At 33.4% G+C, this 18965-nt stretch overlaps 1 protein-coding gene and 1 long non-coding RNA gene across 10 annotated transcripts in view; one reads left to right on the top strand and one right to left on the bottom strand.

Annotated features, from left to right (window-relative positions):
- The window catches only part of LOC147909255 (uncharacterized), a 183586-nt gene that overhangs the window by 11615 nt on the left and 153006 nt on the right, over positions 1 to 18965 (bottom strand). The gene's annotated exons all lie outside the window — the stretch shown is intronic.
- The window catches only part of LOC105154834 (defective proboscis extension response 14), a 204661-nt gene that overhangs the window by 6917 nt on the left and 178779 nt on the right, over positions 1 to 18965 (top strand). Inside the window, exons 1-2 of one of the 9 annotated variants that reach the window (XM_087407153.1) lie at positions 13923 to 16366; positions 18095 to 18224. The gene's annotated coding sequence lies outside the window, so the exon portion shown is untranslated. Of the gene's footprint in view, positions 1 to 276; positions 419 to 4099; positions 9934 to 13922; positions 16406 to 17580; positions 18225 to 18965 lie in introns of those variants that run through there. The other 8 variants (XM_087407154.1, XM_087407152.1, XM_087407151.1 and 5 more) reach the window with 8 other exon arrangements.

Genomic DNA, 18965 nt, shown 5'->3' on the forward strand with positions numbered 1-18965 from the left:
ACGATAATTGATATTTCGATCTGACCGATTTGTTTGAAAACTATATGGATATTCGTCAAATTTATAAATTTTGTACGAAATTTACAACGTTTCATGGTGTGAACTAGAAATCAGGGACCCGGACCGAACTGAAAATTCGGATTATTATATCACCACACATAGCTGCAGTGAGAATAGGTTTATCGTACACATACACGGCAAAGACGTAATACGTCATACACATATACGGTAAAGACGTATGGATAGATCGATTAAAGCCATCTTATATTTTTTCAGAGAGCGAAGGAACGCCAGAGACTGATTGCCCGAGCGGAGCGACAACACTCGAGACGTCGAGCTAAAGCAGATCGAGAACATGCTGACTCCTGCAGCAGCAGCCGAGAGCGACGAGAACAGGCTGAAGAATTCGCTTTTGCAAGTAGGTTTGTGATAACAAATAGAAGAACGATTAACCTTGTAACTAGCGAACTGAAAAATTGTCGGTCAAATAATTTGATTTCTTGACTACACACGTAATACGGGTATAGCGTATGGATGTAATTAGCATTGTATTAGTAATTTCAGTATTTTTCCCGATTTAATTATATCAATTATACGTTAGCAGCAATCCGAGTCGATGACGCATGCATATAACGCTTGGCAGTATTAGACTGATTTGACCATGTACAGATAGAATTTATTATTATTTGACACGACTAGTTTCGATGTTTAATAAGGTTGCGTAACAAGTCAGTGTTTTCTATTTATCGTGATTGTACATCACTGGCAGAGGAGTGTGGCGATTATTATCGTCATGACATAGTATCGAATGTGCGACGATTTTGTAGGAATTAACATCGCTCGAGCTATACATATACATGTTGTATTTACGAGCTTGATAAACACAGCTGATTTGACCATAGGCAGGGAAGAGTGGGCATGGAAGAGACATGTTTTGAAAGAGCTATTCCAACTAATTGAATATCACTGTTTTAACGATGACTGTTAATGTTTATGGATGTAATTTTAGTATTGTTATCAAATAAAAATGTAAAAACATTTTTATTTGATAACAATACTAAAATTACGTCGTCCATAAACATTAACAGTCATCGTTAAAACAGTGTTGCTATAATGAGAGATGCAAAATTATCGATATACAAAAAGTACGATTTTGAGTTAAATTTTCAAGTTATTAAATTTCCCATTTTTATTTATTTGCGATTAACTTTTAGAAAAAGTATTCTTTTTTATCGAATACTAGGTATATACATTAATGTAACTAAGAATGTAATTACAAATTATTTGTTTATTTTGGTTTATCAGATATTCTGTGATTAGATTCTTTTATACATAATATTATGAAAGAGCCAGTATTGAAGACTATGAAAAAGCTAGTTTTATTATTGCTTTGCCTTTCATTGCATAGGGATGTTCTTTTCAGTACAATTGATTTTCTACTTTTTTAGTACAATTCAGGCAATTTTAGTACGTAAATACTTTTTTGAAATATATCGTACTGATGATGGTGGCGTCAATATATGGCCTGTTAACACATTTTTGTACAAGATTGTCTTTAGATGCGGTCTCCTTCTTCGAAGAGCATCCTTGTGAATATTTATTGTAGGTAAATAGATTTTTATGTATTTCTGTTTTATAAAACAGCATTCCATTCTTTTCAATCATTTATCATGTTTAATAAATTATTTTGTAAATAATAAAAGACTAGTACAAGTGCAAATTGTATTCTGACTCGGCTCATACTTCATGTAGCAATAAGAGAAATTTTCATTTCTTTTGCAATAAATGTTTTTAATTAAAAATATTATATTTTCTATTTATCACATATTTATTAATTTTCTAAAAAAATATTTGTTCAAGGATGACATTTTGATTTTATTTGTATTAAAGCTCATATAATTTAGTACTTGGCTCTTTTAAAACAGGTGATGGCTTTTTCAAAATCATGTTATTTTGAAAAAATGCTGAATTTTTTTGTTTATGAAAAATGGTGATTAAAAATCTCTGTTAATGACTGAAATATTATTTTTCTGTTAAATGAATCTTATAGATAAATGACACTTAAGTAAGAAAATGATTATATTTGTTTAACAGATTAAATTTTTTTTTATATTTTGAAAAAAATGGTTCTTTCATGCCCACTCTCCTCTATTAAATTATTCTATTTTCAGATTTCGGGCGAATGATTTTTCTAGATTGAGGTAGATATAGGTTGAGGCATGGGAAGGAAGGAACGAAACATATTCTTAATCTCGTGATTTAATTCAATTTCTAATTTCCTAGATATAGGCAATTATATTTCTGTACAGGTAAAACGGTAATGACAAAACGTTTTTATTTAAAACCAAATTTATAAACCAAATAATAAATAATAACGACTTGCGGAGATAACATCATGTTGTTAAAAAAGATCTCGAAAGGAGCGGTGTGAACAAGCGACCGAGTAGAGAGTAGAGAGACATAGCATTCGGCTGAGAATCTTCGTGTCGACAGCAGGCATTGTAATTTTCGGAGTTATTGTAAAACATTTTACTTCTCTTAACGCCTACGAGCCTATTTCGAAATAATTCTACCGCCTTTTCTCTGCTCAAGTTTCTATATAAGGCACGCGAATAACTAAAATGTAATAAGTAAGAGCTATCTGCAAGAATAAAATAAGTTGTAAAAAAGAACTGAGGAAAATGTGCTTAAAATAATGTTTATGTAATTTTTATTCAAAATCATGTGATCAATTAATGCCTCTCTTCTAAAATTTCTAGATTGAACGGGTGAACACACGCTCTTTCTCCCCCCCCCTGCCCCTCCCTCTTCTTAATAGGGGAATTTAAAGAATAAATAGAATACAGCGAGTAAATAAAATCGAAAAAAAAAATCGTTAAAAAACCGTAATTTTTACGGTTTCGATTTTCTTTACTAGTAAAAGGAAACCGAAATTAAAACCGAAACATTATTTTGATATTTTATTAAACCGGAATTGGGTCGAGAAAAAAACCTTCGATCCGAGTCTAGAAATCGTACACAAATGCGATTTACAGCAGCTGAAAGAGTGAATCTTTATCTTTAATTACTTTTTTATTGAACGTGGTACAATTTTTTTCACCAAGTTATTGAAGCAAAAACGATCACTTTTGCTTTAATGTTGAATAAAAAAGCAAATTAAAGATAAAGATTTGTTGTAATGAAATAAGCATAGAAACATAGTTTGAAGCATTTGGAAGTTATTATAGTTTTCAGCTTTAAAACATTTTTTCTAACATCGCTTCGTAATCATTTTTCGCAGAGATACGTAGACTTTGAATTTGGCCTTTTTACTTCACTATTTCTAAATGATCCTTTAACTTCAAGATAGAATAACTTCGTCGAAAATGGTCTTAACGCGATTTTTTAAAAAGCATTTTAAAGCTTGAAATTTTTACTTTTGAAACCGGTAATTAATATTTCGATCTGACTGATTTTTTTACGGACACAAATGGATATCCGTCAAATCTGAAAATATTGTACAAATTTTACAAAGGTGTATGGCGCAAAAAATCACGTAAAAATGTGGTTCAAAATTTTTTAAAGAGTGAATCTTTATCTTTATTTTTAACTTGTTTTTTTATTGAACATTGTATGATTTTTTTTATCAACATTGAAGCATAAGTGATCGTTTTTGCTCCAACATTCAATAACTCGGTGAAAAAAATCGTACAACGCTCAATAAAAAAGCAAATTGAAAATAAAGATTCACTCTTTTTGACTGCTGTAAACTATATTTGTATGCGATTTTTATGGTACACATCATGAAACGTTGTAAATTACGTAAAATTTACAGATTTGACGGATATCCGTTTGTATCCGTATAATTTCCAAAAAATTAGTCAGATCGAAATATCAATTACCGATTTCGAAAGTAGAAACTTCAACCTTTAAAACGATTTTTTGATTTTTTATCTGTGATGATTTTTTACCTAGTTATGGTAATCTGAGTATTGTGCAATTTTGAACGTATTTAAAAGTGTTTCTAATTTTTTGTGGAGTGATGTATTTTACATTAAAATAGAATAAAAGTGTTAATATAAATATATCATATAAAAATATAATATAATATAAAATTAAAATATAATATAATATATAATATAAAATAAAATTATAATATAATATAAAATTAAAAGATATAAATATATTAAGAAATTGTTTATAATTCAGAATGCTTATTTATAAATATGAAATATATATATATATATATACGAAATAGTTCATATGATAATCAAAAATTCAATTTGATAAATAATTACATATAAAATCAGTTCAAAAAATCTTTGAATTTTTAAAAATTTCTCGACTTTAAGAGCTATTCAGCCTTATTACATGTTATCTTCAAAGTATATTTTATTTCATTCTATGCACCTGTCATTTCTTTTTATTTTGATACATCTTGTTTCTTGCGATTCTTACGTAGTTACACACTTTCTTTAAAGTGAATGTTGCAAATTTGTAACATTCATGTCTAAAATTAAATTTAGAATGAATTCGAGATCTGTGCAGAACTGAAGATGGAAATGTATATATGTATATATGTAGTTGAACGATAAAATATAATGCTTCTATCCGTCGGAGGAACTATACGTATCGATATAAATATTGGTAGATTTTCCAATTACAATTAATTTTTTCGCAAATACAGTAAAAATTATTTTTTTTAAGACAAGACAATGCCGTCCTTACAGGGTTAATCGCATCAGTCGATTCGAAACAGTGAACTTTTAATATCGATTTCAGTCTAGGAAATAAAAAAAAATTGCTAGTGCATTAACAGCAGGTGAATGGACTTGTATTCTCGTGTCTGGTCAAAAAATCTCAAATTAGCAACGACACGTGTATACCCTGGCGAAAATAAAAATCGAATGTAAGAGAAAAGTGACAAAAAGTTTCTAGAAGTGGAAAATTGAAACAACAAAACATAAAAAAAGTATTTACGGTTTTTTTGTGTTTCGTTATCTCTCAATTTTTGCCTTTTAGAATCTTCGTTTAAGCTTCTATCTCTGCTCTTACATTCGACTTACGCTTCAATTTTTATTTTCGTCAGAAAAACGGTATGTGTGGGCGCATGATCGTTATAAAGTGTTTTTTATCCGCCGAACATTAAACGTTTTTTCTTAACAGTTTCACGAGCAGTCCAACGATGGTTGGAACGAATGATTTCATAGTATTTTCAACATTTGCGACGATTTTTAATTTATTGCATGGTCGTCCTTAACGGGGATTAACTATTTTTAAAAAACATTTTCATCACTTGAGTTTATCCTAAAGCTTTATTCCGAACTGCGGTTTATCATTTTAAATGTTTCGGTAAGAGATTGCTTGAGTTGCATACAGAGCTTCATAAGCATTCAAATTGCTCGTAGAAATCAATCATAGAGCTTCATAAGCATTTAAATTGCTTGTGGAAATCAATCATTTTAATTATAATAATAGAGAACTTTGCAAACACATTAAATATGTACTTACAAATCAGAAACACGATGGTTAAATAAACGATGTGGATTTTACTATGAAATTTACAAACATTGCGTAGTTACACACTATTAAAACATGTTTTCGTGCGTTGTTTCACAAGTTTGGAAATTTTCCAGCTAATCTTCGTACATATAAATATAATGGAAAATTTATTGAACGATTTATGTACTTATTGTTAGTTACGTATTAATTTTTTCTACAATTTTAATAATTGTTAATTCTAACATTATCAAGATTTTGTTTGGATAAGATGGATTATAGGAAGATATTTTAGTCAATTTTAGTGTACCGAATAATTAAATAAATTTCACATCACATAAAAGAATTGCTCAACTAAAAGATTTTTCTATAAAATAATGACATCGTTTTGATAATGCGTTTATCCATTACGACATTGATATCTACGCAAAAAGAACAATTTTACTGAACTCAAATAGAATGATAATTTCAAAATAATGTACAAATGAATCGTGATTAATTGAAATGTGATTTTTAATAATCATTTTCGTGCCATCTTGATGTAGCGATAACTTTGTGTTCTGTTTAAGAAAGAACTTAAAATTTTATTTGATACAGATGTGAAATTTTGATAGTTGATCATCAAAATAATTATGCTGGAAATTAAAAAATAATAATGCAAAAAAATTTTGATATACCAACAATCCTTCTAATTTCCAATAAAATTATTTCAATGGTCTAATAAAATTATTTTCAAATTCGTATGTAGCAAAATTTTAGATTTTTTAGCAAGATTTTTGTTTTTGTGTAATTGTCAACTATTCTGATTTTGGACATACATGCTGTTTGGATTATCTTACGATAATTATAAAAATGATAGGTCAATAGTTAAATATTCATAATAAATATTCATAATAAATAATCATGATAAATAGGAGGCATTCCCAAAATGCATTGTTATTACAGAAAAATCTTTTAGTCGAGCAATTTTCATTTATGTAAAAATTATTCAATTATTCCATACCACTAAAACTGACTAAAAATATCTTCGCTAATCGATAGAAATCAAATTCGTTCCAATAATCAATTATCATTTGATACACATAAGATAAACAAAGCGTGAATTTTCCATATTTATTATACGAAATAAAATTAATCGTCGTTTTGCGCTTTTAACTGGGGTCCAGATCAAGTGAACGAGCGCGAACAAATGCGAATCCGTGATGCTGTTTGCATTGAAAGCATCCCGTTTGACCACGTTGCAATCGATCGAAACTATTCACAGATATTGCTGTTTGGAATTTTTCTGCTATACTATATAACTCAGAAGTTTTGAATTCGTCAATTGGCGATGTAGGCAATCTAGTAATGTTCGTTTACGGAAAGAATAGTTTTGCTGAATTAAAAAATTTAATACACAAACATCTGAAAATAATTATGTTAACTCTAACTATTATACACACTGAGGTTCCAGAAATCCCAGTGCAATTTGATAATCGAGATTTTTTTGTGTTTCTAAATTTTTCTTTTTATTCGAATCTATATATCTCGAAGTTCCTTAATTCTATCGATTTTTATGCTTTACAGACTTGTTTCTTAATCAATTCACCATCGATTAAAAAAAATTAATTAAAATATATCCATTTTTATGGAAGTTACGGTAACAAATATGGATCCAAGGGACCCAAGTGTGTATATCAAGGATAGAAAAAAAAGTGTGTATAGGATTAATTGAACCTTTTTAAAATAATTATATTAGATGCTCAAGCATGATGATAAGGCTGCAAAAAGTTAACATTCTAGCAATCTTTGTTTGAGTGTCTTCTTAATTATTTTAATAGTCCAACGAAATTATTTTCAGATTTGTGTCTAGCTAAATTTTTAAATACATTATCAAAATTGTTCTTTTCTTGTATGCATTCGTGGAAGCAAGTTGTTTATTGGTGCTCGTTATTCGCACTCGTTTGATTCGTCCAGTTTTATCTACTAGAAATGTTCCCGTTTTCGTAGGTATAAAACTTGATGAATAGAATAAAGTAAAAATTCGGGTTTTCGAAATAATGGCAATGAAGAAATGTCGGGCGATTGAGAGCACTTAATAAAACTTTACTTTCGATTTCTAAAATGCTCATATAGCGAAAAAGAAGAGAATAATCAAAAGAAGTATTATTATGAAAAAAATAGCGCAAAAACACGATGTCGTTCTAGGTATCGAATTTTTATGATATTCGCATAAAGCCTTTATAGAAAGCATCGTGCTGCTGTCGAATTGAATCTCGTTTATTTTCCAGTTTTCAGTCAGCAGTCTTATTAGCTACTAATGTGAAATAATATTAAAAACAGGCTGATCAAACGCTTTTTCTTGTCTTTTAATTAATTATTTCATCAAAAGACCGATAAGAGGGTAAGAGAGATATTTTCAGGTCACTATACTTGTATAAAATTGACTTGTATAAAATTCATGTTAATAGGGATTAGACTGATTGATCATAAAATCAAAGGGAAAGCCAGTTAGATTCAGAATATTTTCTTGCAATTCTTTTTCATATAATATATGTATATATACCAAAGTATGTCAAAATTATAAAATGAAAATTTTGTTCTTGTAAACCGATTCTATGTCATAATGAATATTCATATAAGCATGTAAAAAAATATACTAAAATTATATAATAACAATTTTTGTTCTTGTAAACTGGTTCTGTATCACATAATGAATATTCATATTGATATCGAGTGAATATTTCTCAATATGTAGAGAACATATATGTTGTATTTTATATTGGAGAATATATTTTAATTATTGAAACATGGATATTACTGGATTCCATAGCCTATCGAGAAAAATATTCCGCATGCATTTGTCATGATTACATAAAGGGGATTTCAGAAGCGAATTGCATTTAGCTCATGTGATTAGTGAGTCAAGTTCAACAGGATTCAACGATTGCGCGTATTGTTTATAACATTACGGCGTATGCCAAAATATTCCGCGTATACACGAATACGCAATACGCTTAAGCAGTCCGATCAAATTAATTTCCTGTGCTCTAATTCCTTTCGAAAGGAAAAACAAAATTTTTTTAGTTGCTATAATCTCAATTTCTCCAGTCATTAGAATTAATTCTCCGTGAAATGCTTTATGCGGGATTAATTAGCTCAACGATGCACAGAGGGATCTCCACGAACTCTCGAGGTTTGAACATTGAATATCTCTCTGCGAGTAAGCATTAAGCTAAGATTCCATTGAGATCTGTTCGGAAAGGAATGAGATTACGTAAATGAGAAGATTTTATTATTTATTTGTTCACACACACCATATCACAAAATTTGGAATTTGTTAAAATTCTTTTTTAATTTTTAGAGGGCGATCTCTATTTTTAAAAATCTTATATAGCTTTTCCTTGAGTAAGATTTGTCATTTATTATTTTTCATTGTGTACTTTTTACCTCAAAATATAAGTTATGCTATGTTTTTTCGTTCTGTAAAAATTAATCGCATATTACTCAAATATGTTGATTCTCCGACATTTCCGATAAGAAAGAAACGGTTTGAAATTTTCGATAAAAAATATAACGCTTCGTGCGCCAAATGCGCCTGTTACGCTAGACGTATGTATAATGCTCGAGATTGAGATTGAAATTGAATTTGACTAATTAAAGTTTACTAAACTTTATATTAATTCTCTTTCTTCAGATTGATTAATTTCAAACTCAATCTCAACCTCAATCTCTGGTCTAATACGAGCATAAAGGTAACGTATTTCTCGTAGATTACGCATTGCGGATTGTAGGGAAATGGCGCGCGACTCTCTGGCCAGAGAATACGTCAGAAGACGGCCTCACATCCGACCGTTCGTAAACAGTTTACGGATGCATGTGATGCGATGCACGGTTAAATGCGGGTAAGCGCGTAACATGCTGAATCACGAACAAAGGATAATAGCGCTCGTAACTCGAATATTAACAGGGTCTCGGGCCAATTCAATTTACTGTGGGGCACGTTGCCCAAAATTCTCCCTGTACCGACGCGTCGATCGGGTTGGTCCCTTTGTACCTGTTCTCGTTTCCGCCAATGGCATCAAGTGGCATCTTGACGTCGCGAAACCGCGACGACACCGGACATCAGCCACGAGTGTGCAAACAAGTGTTGTACACGTTGGAACGTACACCTACACGCTGCCCGGTCTACGTGTGTCTGTTAGTCCACACCTTCGCCACGAGCTAGGCGAAGTATCAACAGGTGCTGTCAGTCGGTTGTTTCGCTTAATCGGTTTCTATTCTGCCTGAGACTTCTAAGCTCCGCTTGGCAATTCGTGACACCCCCTGGGGGAATCTTAGACGTTACCCGTTCTACGCCATTTACGTAGCCAAGACCTGATCGTGCACCCCGTTGAGGGCTACAAATCGCGCTTAACCGATTACGAGGAAAAGCAGTCTTCGGGATTGCAGTCAGATTCGAGTGCGACGACGTAGGTAATTGTCGATATACGATGTAGTTCAGTGTTCAAGTTATCTTACTTGAATTTATAAGTAATTTAAGTCTTAGAACGATAATTGGATAAATTGATTTCAAAAATTCTTTGTTTTTATTGGAAAAAAGGAATTTTAACTTTTCAATGTCACTATACGTTTTGTCACATATATGCAATACAATTGGTACTGTGCAACAATATCATAAAATGGACATATAACAAATTTTTTTGTATAAAAGGTTAAAAGTCCCTCAAAAAATTAAAACAATATATAGAAAACAAGGTTATTGAGAATCAAACGCAGTACAAAGTGTGCAATGCAATTACCAACGTTTATTTAAATTGCAATAAAATTCGTTTTTAATCAAAACGTCAGACATTAACTTTTTGTGGCATATATTTTTCTATCAGTCCAATTTCAATGAAATATGATACTCGGGAAATTTTTTCGGAATTGTTGATTTCAAAATCCAAATTTGAAAATTTTGTAAATTCAAATTAACGGATTCGATCTAATATCCCTTAAGAAAAAGAACTGATTAGCGTTCCAATAAACTGTTCAACTATACAGTATTTAACTGATATTTTATCAATTACTGGTGCAGTATTATCAGTTATTGATAGAGCTAATCAGTTTATTGGAATACTAATCAGTTCTTTTTTATAAAGGATAGTAGACAAATATTTCTTTGAATTTAATAAAATTCGGTATTTGAGGATTTATTATGGGATTGCACAAATTGAATCCGAGATTAGAAGAACAAATTAAAAAAATGGCGGATTCAAAACAAAATCTAGCAGTTGCTTTTATTACTTATGATTATGAATATAATCGAAAGGGATATTATATAGAAAAGGGATGCTATATAAAAGATATAATGATATGATGCTATAATATGTTTTCCAAATATTGTCATCTTCAATAGTTTGGTAGGTAATCATGCGAACTGGATCACATGAATAACATATTTTTTACAGAACTATTATAGCTTATAGTCAATTCAAGTATTACAAAAAAAAAAACAGTAACAAATGTAAAAAAAATATGTAAAAATTTGTAAAAATCATAAAAAATTCAATAGAGAAAGTGACATTATATGGATATGTCACTATGCCGCAAAGAATTAAGGAATATAATGGTAACAAACAAGTGCAAAAGATGCAAACCGCTGAGGGCATTGCGGTGTACAAATTTGGGGCATTACTGGGCATTAAAGAGCATTATAAACGATAGGAATTAGTGGGCATTAATGCATAGTAATTTTGGTCAGCGGTTTACTTGTTAAGCAAGTGTATGTATCTTTAATGAACATTAGAAATTGGGCATTACTGGGCATTAGTAGCCACTGGTGTATAGTAATAATTTTGTTCAGTAGTTTACTTCTTGAACAAATGCATCTTTTTTTAATAAAACAGTTATAGTATATAAAAGAAAAGTATATCGAAAGTAGCACAAAAAAATTCCTTCTGTTTCCGATTCCGATTCTTTTTTTTTACATTTTTTTTTCTTTTTTGGGATGTCAATTTTAGATGTATTCTCTCCTCCGTATGTATTGCCAAGCACTATCCGATTCATACGTAATTGAAGATTGTCTCTACTCCAACTAAAATAAAAAAACAAAACGCATCATAAACGATCAGCAATGAGATAAGTTTGGCGTTCATTCCATTCGCCAGCGCCAAGCCCATTCCGAGATTGAATCCCACAAAACTGACTGTGCGTCACGGTGTTATAATTAATTTATAATACCTCTAATTGCGCGGACCATGTCGGATGTGGCTGTCCTGGCATTTAATTTGCTTGCTAATTAAACAGGCTGCAATTCTCTGTTAGAATCCAACGTGCGACCATTACGCGCTTCTTGCCTTTCTCTCCTACATCCCGCGGCGGTCGAGCTATACTTTGAGTTACTCTTCCAAAAAGCTTGATGTAATACGAGAGATGCAGGTGCTTGCACTTCATTCCGCAACTCGTTGTACAAAAACATATTGTACGAGACACGAGCAGAAAGATGAGGCAGATTGAAAAAAGAGAGAGCTTCGAGATAATTTTTATTTTCTCTCTCTTTCTCTCTTCCTCTCCTTCTCCATTATGTCGTCACTATTGCAAATACGATTTGAATTTCTTACTTAGCTCGAGTCTCATGAATATTTCTCATTTCTACCGACAAGATTACATAAAAGCGATTCTGTCTTATATCGCTGCGGATATGCTGTTGCAGCTTCCGCTGTCACGTTTTCTCACACCTGCAGTCCATTACATCTTCCGATGATTCGTGAGGCATTCCGATTCGTGCTTTCACCACTACGTGTCCAGCATAGCTTTCCAGGAGAGACGTAATATGTCGGTAAAATTGCAGTCATCTGGACGTTACATTGGGCACGAAAATAGCTCGAGTTCTAACGGATGGAAAGCTACTCATGCTTAAAATATAATATTTAAAATGTAACTTCATAATTAAATAAATATAACTTTAATATATTTTAATATGCATTTCTCGGATGCGTGAGCATGTGCATTTCATCACATTATATATAAATCATCTGTATTAACGCGTGATTTTTGTGCGTGGATGCGTGCGTGCGTGCGTGCGTGCGTGCGTGAGCGCCCTCGGGTCTGATATCGCAATTGCCGTTGTACCAGAGAGTGTAATCATTTCATACGACACGTAATCATTTTACGAGCGCTATTAGCACATTATGCAATTATTACGGAAGTCCGGATACGAGCGACCGCGCGCAACGTCGGGATGATTATCGACAGACAGGTAACGATATGTTGATGGGCCATTGCCAACAGCAAGCACTGTTCGATAATATAGCGATATACAGAATTACGTGCGCACGCGGGGGGTCGGTTAGATATTTTGGTGGGATAATTGGCATGTAAAATGGTAGCCGCACGCTATTATTGTATTGTACTTATAAAATCGAGTAGAACTTCATTTCGAGCATGCTCGACGTTCCGACATTGTATACAAACTTGTGTATACGTTTATGGTCTAATCCATTAACATTTGCATCGATTTATGGTGGTATCGTTCTCCGAAATAGGAATGGTGAATTGATGCAAATGTTAAACCTCTCTGCGTACGTCTTCGTGTAACGATTTTAAATGTTGTTTTTAGCTATCAATCATAAGCGTTCTCTTCGAATATCGCATTTATTATGCATTGGCTTGAAACGAAAGTCGTAGCGCTATGAACTACAAAATTCAAGCAGCTGTCACTTTGTTAAAACTAAAGAAACTTTAAATTAAAAAATAGTTTTAAAGCTTCAAGTCTTTACTTTCGAAAAGTTATTATATTTTTTGAGATTTTGTGAGATTAGTAATTTATAGGATCGATCAATAAATTAATACCTTTGTGAGCCATGCACTGGATCTTGTGAAATAGTTCCTTTATTTAATCTCTCAGACAAATTCAATGTAACTCTGTTTATATAAGAAAACTATAAACTGGACAAAATGGGAAATTTTTGTCTGACATTGGACGTCATGTGCTCAAAAAACTTGCAAAGAATTTTCAATTCTCTAATGTGAAAGCTTAAAGTTTTCTCTACAAAATCATTTTTTAAAGATGTTCCTAAAATTTTTTGTATTACTGAGTTATCGCGGATTAAATAAAAAGAGTATTTTGATTTTGATTTCTCATAACGCCTTCAAAAATCATCGTATCGTAGTTAAAAAAAAATAGATTTTTTTTTAAAGCTGAAACTTTGCTTTATCGATGGTGTAATTGTCAAATTTTGCAAATATTTTTAAATACTTTTTATATATAGACATGATACAAATGAAGTGATGCTACAAACTTTCGTTCCAACCCAATATATATATATATATATATATATATATATATATACATATAATAAAAAGTTTGTAATACAAAAAATCTTAGGAAAAAAAATGTATATATACATACACATATGTATATGTATATATATATGTGTATGTATACATAAATTTTTTTATATTAAACGATTTTATACTAAAAGTACAAATCAGAGATTCTACAGTTTGCATGGAATAAATATGAGATAATAAATATTTTAACGCAGACATGGGAAGCGATTTACAGAGTGTGGAAATTCATGTCAAATAAGAAAAAAAATCTGTAACTTGTTCGTGGCTCGTTCGGTCGCGGAATCGACGGGTAAATCGGCGAAGCGTGACGTGTCTCGGAAAAATGATGAAGTATTTAATATAAAGTTAATGTAGCTCACGAGAACGGAAGACTTGATCGATGCTGGTCATCTATCTTGGGTAAATGTGAAGTCATTGATCCTGTAATGTTTTATAAGTTTTCGCGTTATGATACACGTATGTAAAAAGAAAAAAAACAATATAGTTGCACCGCAGTAAAGTTATCTATATATTGCGTGAATCTCAAAATCAGAGATTTCCGTAGAAAAATGTACGATATGTCAACTGTCACGTTTCCACTGTCGCGAGTAAATGTAAATTCAACGAAATTATACTATTTTCTGAGGAATTTCTGTCGCCTTTAAGTTGTAAAGTTAAGAAGGAATATGTCGAGAAAAGTATATTAGAAAATGCCGCGATTGCGCTGCCGCATAATTTCGGTACGTTGAATTTTATACATTATTTCGATATACGTTCATTTGTTCGCCGGTACGCTGGAATCTGCCATCGATATGGCGGGATGAAGGGTATCTGACATCACAGTTATTGCATAATTATGCAAATTACGTGCCCCATCGACCTACGATCACATGGATGTTTCGATTGGCACAAAGTATTTGATACATTTGAATACCCGGTGGGCGAAAATATGAAACAGGTTAAATCAAATTTATCCTCTTTCGTGTTGCAACATTACCTGTTATATCCCGAAAGCATGACGTACCGTACAGTTTGTAGCATACGAATCAAAATGCGTCATATCCATAGAGCGATAGACCATCGAGTGTCAGTACACTTTGTCGGCATTTAATTTCGGCGGCCTTCAAAGCACCGTGCTTGATATTGCTCTTTTCGCCTTTTACAAATGATTAAATATCGCTAAATATTTCATGTATATGCAAGTCAAAAAGTCCTTGGTCTGCTTTCAATCGGTTCGCGTAACACGATATTTCATGTTAATAGTAAGAGAAATAGCAAAAAAATTATGAGCAGATAAATGAGCAGATGTTTGAATAAAAATACGATAACAAATTTCTTCCTTTTGCTGTACCTCGAAAATTTAATATTTTCTAACCGTTCATTCACTGAGAAAAAACTAAATTTTAATAAATATTTATTTGAATAATGCTAATTTAACATTTACTTATAGTAACAAATATTAACTAAAAACATGATAATTGATATAATAGAAAAGTGAAAGCCTCAAAAGTATTGTATTATTAACGTGAACAGAATTAATTCAAATTAATTGGTTCTCGTAACAAATAAATATATGTTTATATTTAGTAAATATTCAGCTAGTAAAATGCAAACAAATATTTACTAAAGTTCACACACACACACAGTACATTTTTCTCTCAGTGTTCAAACACAATAATTCCGTTCCTCAATCATCATAATTGGTACCTATTATAAATTTAATCGACCTATTGTGCAATTCTCTCTGCATTCGGCAGAGAAATTAACGCGACATCTAATGATGCGCGGGACATCCATTGCGCGAACGATCGCGAAAACCGCATGTACATCGACGGCGGGCATCGCCCGTGTCGGCGTCCGTGTTTTACGAAGTCGTGAAAGCAAGCACAGGCTCTCACGCGTGGAGAACGAGTGGAAAAGTCGTCGGTGTGGGTAGGCGTCAGTGCCGCAAAGCGGGGAGTCAGCCGCGTAAGGGGTTGCAAAGGGGTGGATGCGTCGGCGTGTTGCGCCGTAGCTTTTGCCGCGGCGCCTGGCAGTCCATTGGCGAAGCCCTAACGAGCAGCGGGCGAGAGCCGAGCATTCCCACGGAAAGATTCATAAGAACTTGAGCGGGCGAGTGGACGTGCTTTTTTTTCGCGCGCGCATCATCGATACGCCGCAATTTTTTTTTTTTTACAAAAGCCGCCTCTGTCCGGTTGCCCTAGTCGCGTTGCCGGTTACATCTTTGCATATTTCACGTCGTGTCGGCGAATAAATTAATGTCCTCGCGCAAGTAAACATTATCTTGGTGCGAATATTTAGTTTGAAGCGGCACTGTGAAAGTGACTCGTGTCGCGCGCCGTTCGGAGAGCAAAAAAATTGAAAAAAAAAAACGGTGCACTCGGATGAATCCTCGATGAACCATTACCGTGAAATTTTAGTGCTTCGGATCCCCAGGTCTGTCGGCGACATGTGATCGTGCACGAGAGAAAGAGACAGAAAGTAAGAGGAAGAATAAACCGCGCGTGAATTTGCACGCAATCTCGAACTAATTACTTTCGCGTATCGGCTGCTGCGATTTTCGTGGAGTGATTGTAGAAATCGAAAGCACACAGTAGGTCGAATACCGCTTTCTCATTTTCTGTCTTCATTTGTACGTAATGAGTATGACACGGGTAATCATGTTTTTAAAAAAGTGACAGAAAAGCAATAAATGGTCAGAGAGAATTTCTTTCCGTCGTTTTCATACAAATTCAACGAGTTCATTACTTTTATCAGATTATTACGTCCGATGAATTATATATTTTTCGTGAAATCTTACATGCCACAGCATGTCACATTCATCATGTGCAGGATGAATTGCAAAATTGGATGTAATTATTAATACAACTTATCGTGAAATGATTTATAATGTGAGAATAAATGAGATCGATATAAAAGATGATCGGTCATCACGATTAAAATTTCCGGCGACGAACATGCGAGTTTTCTTTTGGCGTGTGACATCGCGCACGTAATCTTACCGCACGGTTAACTCGTGTCACGTTGTTAGTTTCGGATTAAAAACTATACGCCGGTCACCGTAAAAGTAGGACACGTCCGGTCCCGCCCTTCGAGGCATTACCTGATCCATCCGAAGGACAAAGGGGAGATAGATAGAAAAAAGGAGAGACGAAAAATGCACACGAAATTACGCGAAAGAGAAAAAGAGATCGTATGAGCTTCATGACGTGATTCGCGCCATCGATTGTGCGATGGAATTGACATTACGAATGCAGAATTTTTCTGCAGCAGACGGCGATAGATTTTTTATGACTTCCGCCGAGAGCTGTGAATTTTTTTACTCGAAGCGATAGAAGCCGATCTGTTATTTAAATTCCATGTGATTATAATATCGACAAAGAAGTATATATTTACTCGGGGATTTTTGGTTGATTGCCGACCTGATGATGTCGAAAACTTTTGCATTTTTACAATACCCAATTTAACTCGATTCGTTCCAAGTTAGTTCCGGTAACAGTTAGAGCTACTAGATATGTGTTTGTAAAGCGTTGATGTTGTAAACAACCATCAATGCAGCTAGCTCTCGGAACGCTTAACGTGCTCCGGGCCATTTAGAACGTAAGCGAGGACTACCACTTACGTAACTGGATAGATGGAGAAATTTCCTCTCTATTTGTTATCTAGTCCGACCATTATCTTTTTGTAAATACACTAAAATGTGTATACACGATTATATAGCTTCCTCTTTTAGTCCCAATATTTCGCGAAGCTTACACGAAGCATATCTACAAACGGATTGTTTCTCTCTTTCGTAATAATTTTCAGATAAAATAAAAATATAATAATTTGTTCGACGAAATTTAAAAGACGATTGCGTATCGAATTCTCGAGCTGTTCGAAACGACTGACGTGCACGTTCGTGAAATTGCAGATTGGTGGTGCGCAGGAATTGTTTCGACACATCGCGAACTGTGATTCCACGCGAATTACTCCCGGTTGAGCGATACTCTCCTGTAGCACACCACAGATGTATTGCGGAGTCCAACAGGATACGCGTTCTCTGATCGACCGTGAATGACCATCGCTACTTGAAGCAATATTACGAAATGCTAGGCGCTGCCGCGGAGTAGATTCTATTTCGACGATGGCAGCGTTTCGCGCGAGCGAGTCGTAAGTGCGATTCCGGCGGAAGTAGATAATCGTATGATTTAACCGTTTAAGCAATGAAGAAAAATAGAGGGTGGGACGTACAGTCGTGTTAGCCTTTAACTGCGAGACTCTTCTCTTCGCGACGGAAAGTGTCAATAAAAGAGAGAGCTGTGATTTTTGACAAAACCAGTTTCAGTGAAGCTGCATGAAGAAAAATAGACGGAGCTCAACGAAAAATAGAGAAAAAATAGAACGGTGGGAAGAAATAAAAGGAAAAAATTCAAAGTGCGGAGTCACTTACAGTGCCGTTGTACAAGGAAGTAAGTATATCAATAGCAATCGATCGATAATTATCATGCTTGTACGCGTAGTTTATTAGCGCGTTTGCATTCCCCCTGTGTGAATCGATAACACTGATTTACATATTTTCCGATAACACCACATACTTCAACGTGCCATTAGATGTGTAATCGCATGTAATTATCCTGCGTGCGTGTAACGAGCTCGAGGGACCATTTCCTGATCGTTTCAATGCTTTTAATTTGCACTCGATTTAAGGTAGCATTTCGACACATTAATTTTATCCGCCGAGCGATTATTCGTCAGTGCATAGATTTGATGGGAACTGCGTACGTATTTCGTGTTAATTACATTCTCTCTCGTAGAGGCTGGAGTTATCTGCATCAGATATTGCAGCCGTTTCTCGTGTTATTTTCTTTCTCGTTTCTTATTCATTAGCTTCATGTATTTCTCGTGTATAATATGAGAAACTTCGTTAATGCCTAACTTAAATGTATAATATTTTCATTGTATTCTAGTTATGCGTAACGTATTGTCTTATTATAATTCAACCATTCTGATTCGTTTCTGGTAGGCTATGTAGCAGTAAACGAAAAGAACAATTTTGGAAACGGAAAATTTAAAAATTTAGCTAGATATGTACATATTTAAAATTAATTTTGTTAGACCAACAAAATAATTATATAGGAAATTTGAACATAATGATGAGCAATGCTGTAAACAATTTTAATTATCTAGCAACCAGCTCAAGCATTCTGCAT

The sequence above is a fragment of the Acromyrmex echinatior genome, chromosome 6 (assembly GCF_024713525.1).
Source record: "Acromyrmex echinatior isolate Ae372 chromosome 6, ASM2471352v2, whole genome shotgun sequence".
Taxonomy (NCBI): Eukaryota; Metazoa; Arthropoda; class Insecta; order Hymenoptera; family Formicidae; genus Acromyrmex; species Acromyrmex echinatior.